The 9,680-nt window shown below is 32.8% G+C and overlaps 1 pseudogene; it reads right to left on the bottom strand.

The window, feature by feature from the left end:
- Positions 1 to 6,982: 6,982 nt before the first annotated feature.
- On the bottom strand, positions 6,983 to 7,441 carry LOC105727054 (52 kDa repressor of the inhibitor of the protein kinase-like; annotated as a pseudogene).
- Between the last annotated feature and the right edge of the window lie 2,239 nt (positions 7,442 to 9,680).

Genomic DNA, 9,680 nt, shown 5'->3' with positions numbered 1-9,680 from the left:
CAAGCCAGAAAAGAGTGGGGGCCAACATTCAACATCCTTAAAGAAAAGAACTTTCAACCCAGAATTTCATATCCAGCCAAACTGAGCTTCAAAAGTGAAGGAAAAATAAAATCTTTTGCAAACAAGCAAGTACTTAGAGATTTTATCATCACCAGGCCTGCTTTGCAGAAGCTTCTGAAAGAAGCACTACACATATAAACGAACAACCAGTATCAGCCTTTCCAAAAATACATCCAGCTAGCATCAAATGGCAGTATTAAACTCATATATATTATTAACTGGATAAAAAGCCAAAACCCATTGGTACGCTGTATCCAGACCCATCTCACATGCAACGATACACAAAGACTCAAAGGGACAGAGGAAGATTTACCAACCAAACAGAGAGCAAACATAAATAAATAAATAAAAAGCAGGAGTTGCAATTCTCACCTCTGATAAAATAGACCTTAAGATCAAAAGAGGCAAAGAAGGACATTACATAATGGTAAAAGGATTAATGCAACAAAAAGAGCTAACGATCCTATATATACACGCACCCAATACAGGAGCACCCAGATACGTAAGACAAGTTCTTAATGACTTATAAAGAGACAGCCTCCCACACAATAATAGTGGGAGACTGTAACATCACATTGTCAATATTAGACTGATCAATGAGATAGAAAATTAACAAGCATATCCAGGACTTGAATTCAGACCCGGAACAAGTAAACTTAATAAACATTTAAAGAACTCTCCACTTCAAATACACAAAACATACATTCTTATCAGTACCATATCACACCTATTCCAAAAATGACTACATAATTGCAAGTAAATCACTCCTCAATAATTGCATAGCATTTCATAGGTTTAAATGAAATATTGGTTGGCTGCTTGTTTGTTATTTTCTTCCCTTATTCCTTCCTATCTCCATTGTTAAGCACAATTATTGGCATAAAAGAGGTTTTCAATTCCCATTTTTAGACCGCATTCTAGCCTGGGCAATAAAGCAATATTCTCGTTCTCTCTCCCTCTTTCTCTACCTTTTTCCTTCCTCTTCTTCTTTTCTTTTTTTTCTTTCTTTCTTCCTTACAAAAAAAAAAAAAAGAAAGAAAGAATTATTCATGTTTAAGAAGGAGCTGAGAAAGAGCAGGTGGCAGAAAACTTATTCAAAACAAAAAATAGAAATATTTCCAAAACTTAAGAAAATATAAAAATATACAGGTAAAAGAGGTTCTTAAATACCAAACAAATTCAGTCCAAATAAGACTACCACAAGGTACATAGTAATCAACTCTCAAAACCTAGAGATTAGATTATAAAATCAAAAATCAGCCAGAGATAAGAAGCAAATAACATATAAAGGAACTCCAATTTGTCTGGCAACAGACTTCTCAATGCAAATCATATAGGCCAGGAGAGAGTAGAAAACGATTTCAAAGGGTTTAAAGAAAGCAAAAACAAACAAATAAAAAAGAGCTGCCTTTCAAAAATACCGTATCCAGCAAAAATGTCATTCAAATGAGGAGAGATAAAATCTTCCGGAGACATACAAAAGCTGAGATAATTTTTTTTAATTTAAAATTTTTTTTTAATTACACTTTAAGTTCTGGGATACATGTGTAGAACATGCAGGTTTGTTACATAGGGATACACCTGCCATGGTGGTTTACTGCATACATCACCCTGTCATCTACATTAGATATTTCTCCTAATGCTATCCCTTCTCTAGCCTCCTACCCTCCAGCAGGCCCCAGTGTATGATGTTCCCTTTCCATGTTCATGTGTTCTCATTGTTCAACATCCACTTATGAGCGACAACATGTGGTATTTGTTTTTCTGTCCTTGTGTCAGTTTGCTGATGGTTACCAGCTTCATCCATTTCCCTGAAAAGGACATGAACTCATCATTTTTTATAGCTGCATAGTATTCCATAGTGTATATGCACCACATTTTCTTTACCCAGTCTATCATTGATGGGCATTTGGGTTGGTTCCAAGTCTTTGCCATTGTGAATAATGCCACAGTCAACAAATGTGTCTTTATAACAGAATGATTTATAATCCTCTGGGTATATATCCAGTTATGGGATTGCTGAGTCAAATGGTATTTCTATTTCTAGATCCTTGAGAAATCGCCACACTGTCTCCTACAATGGGGAAAGAATTTCCTGTTTAATAAATGGCATAGGGAAAACTGGCTAGCCATATGCAGAAAGCTGAAACTGGATCCCTTCCTTACACCTTATACAAAAATTAACTCCAGATGGATTAAAGATTTAAACATAAGACCCAACACCATAAAATCATTAGAAGAAAACTTAGGCAATACCATTCTGGACATAGGCATGGGCAAGGACTTCATGACTAACACACCAAAAGCAATGGCAACAAAAGCCTAAATTGACAAATTGAATCTAATTAAACTAAAGAGCTTCGGCACAGCAAAAGAAACTATCATTAGAATGAACCAGCAACCAACAGAATGGGAAAAATATTTGCAATCTACCCATCTGACAAAGGAATAATATCCAGAATCTACAAAGAACTTAAACAAATTTGTAAGAAAAAACAATCCCATCAAAAAGTGGGTGAAGGATATGAACAGAAACTTATCAAAAGAAGACATATATGAAGCCAACAAACATGAAAAAAATGCTCATCATCACTGGTCGTTAGAGAAATGCAAATCAAAACTACATTGAGATACCATCTCACTCCAGTTAGAATGGAGATCATTAAAAAGTCAAGAGACAACAGATGCTGGAGAAGATGTAGAGTAAAGCTGAGAGAATTTGCCACCATGAGACCCATCTTGTAAGATATGCTAAATGGGAGTTATTCAATCTGAAAGAGAAAAAAACAGAAAAACAAAAACCTAATGTACAAAAGAGAACTTTGCTAGGTATAAAATACTGGTAAAAGGAAGTAAACAACAAACTTAGTAATAGAAGACTCTTTTTACTGTATTTGTCATTACAATTCACTCTTAACTCTAGTGTGAAGACCAAAAGACAAATCTATTAACAAACAATAATAGCTACAGCAACCTGTTAAAAAATAGTTAATAGATATAAAAATATGTAAACTGAGACAACTAAAAGTCAAACTGTAGGGAGGATCAAGTTAAAGCATAGAATTTGTTTCTTTTTCTTTCCTTGTTTTTATTTTTTCATTTGTTATCTAAGATAACTTGTCATATCTATAAGATTTCTTTTGTAAGCCTCATGGTAGCCACAATGCAAAATCCTATAATAGAGTCACTAAAACTGAAAAGCAGTAAATTGAAACATACTGCCCAAAGGTAATCCATTAATCACAAAGGAAAAAAGGAAGGGAGAAGTCTTAAAACAATCAGAAAACAAGTGACAAAATACCAATGGCAAGTCCTTACTTAACAATAATACACTAAATATAAACGGTCTCAATTATCTAACTGGAGGGCACAAAGTGGCTGAATGGATAAAGAAACAACACCCAATATATGCTGTCTTAAGAAACCCACTTCACCTATAAAGTCACACATTGATTGAAGGTGAAAGGGTATAAAAAATATTTTATGCAACTGGAAAGCAGAAAGGAGCAGGAGTCGCTAATGTATATCAGATAAAATAGACTATAAATCAAAGACTGTAAAAAAGACAAGGAGGAACCATTATGTACTGCTAAAGAGGTCAAATCAGCAAGAGGATATACCAGTTCTAAATATCTATAGGTCCAACACCAGACATTTCAAAATTAAAATTTGAAAACTAAATACAAAGAAAAAAATCTGGAAATCAGAAAGAAATGATATATTACCTATAGGGGAACATAACTTTCAATAACTGCAGATTTTCCACTTGAAACCATGAAAGCACAAGTAGTAGCACACTTCTTTCAAATGTGGAATATAAAGTACTAGCAACCTTGAATTTTATAGCCTGTGGAACTATTCTTTGGGAATGACGGCAAGATGAAGACATTTGCAGATGATGATGAACTAAAAATGCATCTACCATAGTCCTAGTCTTAAACATCGGCTAGTGTAATTTTTTGAAAATAAGAAACATGTCCTTTATATTAAATTTTTGTGTAAGAATCCATACTCTCAGCCTTAATTTCCCTTTGCATTATAATGTTCTGACCCCTCCTCTTATGGCCTGTATGTCAAATGCTCTATAGCCAATCTGTGTAAAACTAACCTCAAGAAATCTAACTTGTTTTAGTTGAATGTTACTTGCAGATTCAGTCATCATGAAAGACCAGCTTATACAGGTTCAAATAATAAATATACTAACCAGTCAAAACATGCTATATTTTTCAGTAATTGTGTCTGTCAATATAAACCAAAATTTATTTATCCTACAACAAATCTTCTTCGGGAGCAAGAATAATGGAATGGTATTTGGGGTAGCATCTATAATGATTTTGTGAAAACTTTGGTAATCTGCTGAAAACTTTGAGGTAGTTTTCATGTATAATTTTTTTTATATTTAATGTATTTTTATGTTGGAATTTGTGAAGGAATAATTAGATTACAGCTAACATTTTTTCTAATTTCTGTCTAACATATTTTATGACTGGAGAGAATCAAATAGAGTTGCTTGTTGTTTAACCAGCAAATAATAGCTCAGTTTCTCTATGTGCATAATTAGCAATAGAATAGTACATGCCACATATGCTTGCCTAATAATAACTACAATTATTATTATAACTATATTATTATGTAGTGCTTACTATGAAACACAAGCTGATCTAAGTCATCCATGTATATTAATGTATTTAATCATTCAATATGCTTATTCAATAAATTATTTATTTATGGCATCATGAGGGTAAGTCACTTGTAAAAAGTTATCCTTTAATCAGATTGGTTAGCTACTATAACAAGCAAGTCCAGAATCTCAGTGAAATAATACAATAAACTTTTGGTTTTGTTTATATAAAATCTAGTAAAAATGTAACTAGTCTGACAGGTCTCCTAAGAAGCATTCCTTGAAGTGGGAGTCAGGGAAACTAGCTGATGCCATCTTGTAACTATGCCATCTGGTAGATTCATGTTGACTGTTAAACCATTGAGCATGCAATCTGGTGGAAGACAGAATGACAAAAGCACACAGTACTCATAGTACCATGACCTGGAATTGACACTCATTAGCTTAGACCCAAATCCAAGGTCATATCTATGAGATATGAGGAATGAGAAGATATGAAAACATATATTGCCCAGCATGGTGGCCATTTTCCAGTAAAAGAGAAAATTCTTACTAGGGAAGGGAAATGACTCTCTTTCAGTCATCTATTTGTCTGTGATGCAGTGAATGAGCTAGAACATAAACTCGGGAATTTGGCTCTGAAGACTATGCTGTACTCTTATGTCATACACCAAAATAGGATAATAGGGACAACATCATTTACAGTATAGTATATATGATAATATATAATTTATAATGTATTTACAATATATAATGTAGTATAGTAGCATTTGTTATATGTTAACCATTCAATAAAGGTAAGCTAATATCATATTATTACTTGAAAAATTATGGGAAATTATTAAAAAGGAAAATTTAAGTTACAAGTAATAGCAGCCATCTCAAAAAGCTTAAGAATAAAATGTTAATTCATTATAAGAATACAAGGGGTATCCTATATGTTGTAAAGGTAGGGATGGAATGTACTTACAATAAATGAAAAGAACATCTGAGCAGAGAAGCAGAAACTATAAAAAAGAACCAAATAGAAATTATAACACTTGAGAAATTATAATTGTGTTAAAAATAATAATTTACTGGACTGGTTTATCAGTGAAGAGAGAACAAAATACTGAATTTTGAAATAAATCTATACAATGTGGGATTTCATATATATTAACTTATTTTATGAGTATTAAGAGAATTTCTTAATGAACATCATAGTCATGAGGAAACCAGAAAATAATATTCAGCTGAAAAACTGTATAATAAAATCAGTCTGTAACGAAAAATTTTGAATAATACATATGAATATGTATAAATGTATATATGCTTCCTTTAATTTTTTCTTATAAAAGCATATGGCAAAATGTTATTCCCATTCTTTGAGGATGTTTTTATTTATTTGTTTTTAAACAAAACTCACATTTCGTTTAGATTGAAATAAACTATATGAAATTGATTTTTTCTTCACCAAAAATAACAGGAATATTTTCCATATTTTTCTAGATAAACCACAACACTTATTTTTGTGGGTTTTCTGGGTTTTCCTTATAAATCAAAATGAGGCAGTAGATAAGAGTCATGGAAAAAGACAGAAAAAAAACCAGATTAGTTGTCAGTATCTATGGCTTCTGATTCTGTCTTAACAATGAAACAGAAGTGTTCAACATATACCTGCTAAAAAGACTTAGGATGATGTAGGCTCCACAAAGGAATATAAACAGCAACAACGAGATGTGGAACAAAGGCAGGCTCTTCCATTCAAACTTTAGCTGTCATTTGTTCTCTAAGTTCATTTGAGAAAGACAAAATCTACACTGAAATCCTTGTTTGGTGAGCTCACAAGCTTTTCTCTGGTAAATTTTTGTAATTGTAGAGTGTACATTTTAACATATTTTAAACTCCTATTAGTCAAAGGTCAACTGTGGGCTTCACTATAACCATTTTATAAAATGTATTCCTTCCTCCCACACCTCTTCAAAATACATTTCTTCAAAGATTCATAACACCCAATGAGTAGAGATCCACAGGGATAATAAATGCTACATCTAAAATGACTTAACTAAAACAATTCCAGAGTGCCACCAGCAGAGATCATGCAGAAGGAACCATGGCACTTTCAGTGTTCTCTTCTGGAAGAACAGAGAGCTCTTCAGAGGAGGAGAGTTCAAAAGGAGCCATTTAAACAGGTAGATTATCAATTACTAATGTATTCAATGGAGTCTCATAGGCAAAGATATTTAGTGATTAATTGGCCTACATACACCTTACAGCTTTTCTTCCAAATATCAAATATAAGAAAGCCTATTTTTAAAACTCTTAGGTATTTTCCACAGTTTCTTAATTATCTGTGGGAAGCTCTGACTTACTTGTATAGAGTTTAATATATGTGTCCATCATTAAATCCAGGTCGTGTTTATATCAAAATTAATGTTTAGCAAAGCCAAGTTACTCAATCTTTTGTCTGTCAAAGTGTTCCTCAAATATGCTTTAAGATTCTTTTGTTCATTTCCAGACCGCTCATCCTCAACCTTAATCACAGGAAGAATACACAGGACCTTCAGCAATGCATATACATTAGGAAAAAACTTGATTTCAGGCAGGTGGAGGGCTTCATAGATGGTGCATGGAAGCTCTGTATCTTTTCTCCTGTGTTCCCATTTGATCCTCCAACAATGAAGCTCCTCTGAGAGCCTGTCGGGATTGGGTAATTCAGTAAGTCACTTCTATGTTGTCAGCATGGTGTTCCTCTGATGTATTGAATTTGAGTTTTTCCATGACTGGAACAACAATTTGAGTTGTTACATGATAAGCATTTAAGAGCTTTGAGGTGCTGTTCTGAGAATGTATCTTTAAGCACCTGAATAATGTGCTCCATTGTTGGGACACTTAGGGTTTCCTTATAGTAACTCTCAGAGGTTAGCTGAGATTCCAAGATACCCTGGTGAGCCCTGCAGAATTTCCCAGGGAGTTTCATTTGAATATCAAGTTGGGTTGCCAAATCTGTGGGTTCCTCAAACCAAAATTCATGATAAACTTCAATATTTTCCATCACTTGGTTGAGTGAAAGCCGTACTGCAGTCAAGCTACTGGCTACAAAGAAGGCATCAGAGGTTTGCCCCTGGAGATTGTTCCCAAAGGCTCTTGTAAAAGATAGGACATTTTTAAGAACAACAATAGCAACAATGAAATCAAAATCTGTTACTGCACTGCAGAGTATAAATGCTTGGACAGCAATACAGTTATTCCATCTAATATTGTCTTTACCTTTAATATATTCTCGTAACAATGCAAAAAACAAAATTTTCCATTCAGTCCCAAATGTGAGTTTGTTAAATAAAAATTAAAATCACTTTTTACATAGTTAATAAGAAAGAAATGCTTGAAGATAACATATAAACTATTCTGGAAGTAGCCAGTAAACAACTTTTTTTAGTTGGATTTTTTATTGCAGTAGACCTTGTCAATAGAATATAATGCTGAATATTAGAGCAAACAAGAGAAGTAAATTGACCCAAAAATGGTCTGCCATTTACAAAATCTGATGTTGTATTGATGTATATTTGTAATTGTATATTTGCAAATACAGTTGTCTGTGGTAGAGTTCAAGAAGGAAATACACACACACACACACACACACACACACACACTAATTAAAGACCCAAGAGAATGACATACACATTTGATTATTTATGTAAAATCAAACATATATAATTCCTAAAAAATTCAACAGAAGATCACATTTAGCATTAAACATACCAAATAAGGATTTTGAATTAAAATTTCCACCTTCATGTACATACTTGGGCTGTCCAAACCTGACTCTAGATTAAAACTGAATAAATTTACAAATATATATACATCTCAACTTTTGACTTAAAAAGATAAAATTGAAAATGGCACTTATATAATGAATGAAAAATTAAGAAATGTATAGGTCTCAACAATTTATAATTAAATTAAAATTCTTATACAATATTATATTTTTGGAGAATCTCAATCCTTAGAGCTTGTAGGTGTAATGTTCTATATACTATTACTGTTTCCGTAATCAAAAGAAGGATAATCATCTAAATGTTCAAGATTGACAGCAAATAATTCATCTTCTTAGTAAGCAATGAAGCAAATTCCATTTTCTAAGAACAGGAGTGTGTCTTTGAGATTCCAAAGCAAGGTACATGTCAAATTTGACACACCTAAACAAAGATGCCAGCATTAAAAGGAATTAGAAAAACAAGGAGAATATGATACTAAATGCAAAGATAGAAATTAGAGAAAAGAAGAGGAAAATGACAGTTGCGAGGTAGAGGTAGTATAACAGTAATAAACATTCTTCTTCTAGAAGCAAAACAAACAAACAAAAAAACAAAAAAACAACTCTTTAGAAAGTGCTGCCTACACTGAAGATATTGTAGCCATTTGGTGGTAGATAGGAGAGAGTGGGTGGCTCTCCAGGTTCCTCTGCTATGGAGTTGTAAAGGTGGAATATTTTTGGAATCTGAGAAAATTTCTTTTTTAGCTGTACTGTTCATACTGTTAATCTTCTAAAGAAATCCAACTGTTATTTCTCTTACTGCCAACATATTTAATTATTGTTGTACAGAGCAAAATAATGATAAGATCTGAACAAAACAGATGGCTCAGCATTGCCAGAAAACCGATAAATTTTTATACCAAAGAAAATACAACTTTATTGCAAATGTCCAAGAAAAATGATTGTACTTTCACAATACTTTTTAGTTACTAAAGCACACTAACATCATTTCATATTTCTTCAACAGTGCTTTTCTAAGGACTTCGTAAAATCATGAAGATATACAAATCATTTCTAAAAGATGGCATAATTAAGAATACTTGCTTTATGAGTTTAGTCAACTTTATTGGATAATGCTTCTTTGTATAGTTGCATGCCATACTGGAAAATCAACCTTCAAGATGGACTGTTCATTAAATTAGCTTAGACTTTATGACACAGGGCTTTTTGTATTTACTGACTGTATTTGCCCTGTAAATTTTT

The sequence above is a fragment of the Aotus nancymaae genome, unplaced genomic scaffold (genome assembly GCF_030222135.1).
Source record: "Aotus nancymaae isolate 86718 unplaced genomic scaffold, 86718_ANA_hifiasm-v0.15.2.pri h1tg000009l, whole genome shotgun sequence".
NCBI lineage: Eukaryota > Metazoa > Chordata > Mammalia > Primates > Aotidae > Aotus > Aotus nancymaae.
This window is presented reverse-complemented; position numbering and strand designations above follow the sequence as displayed.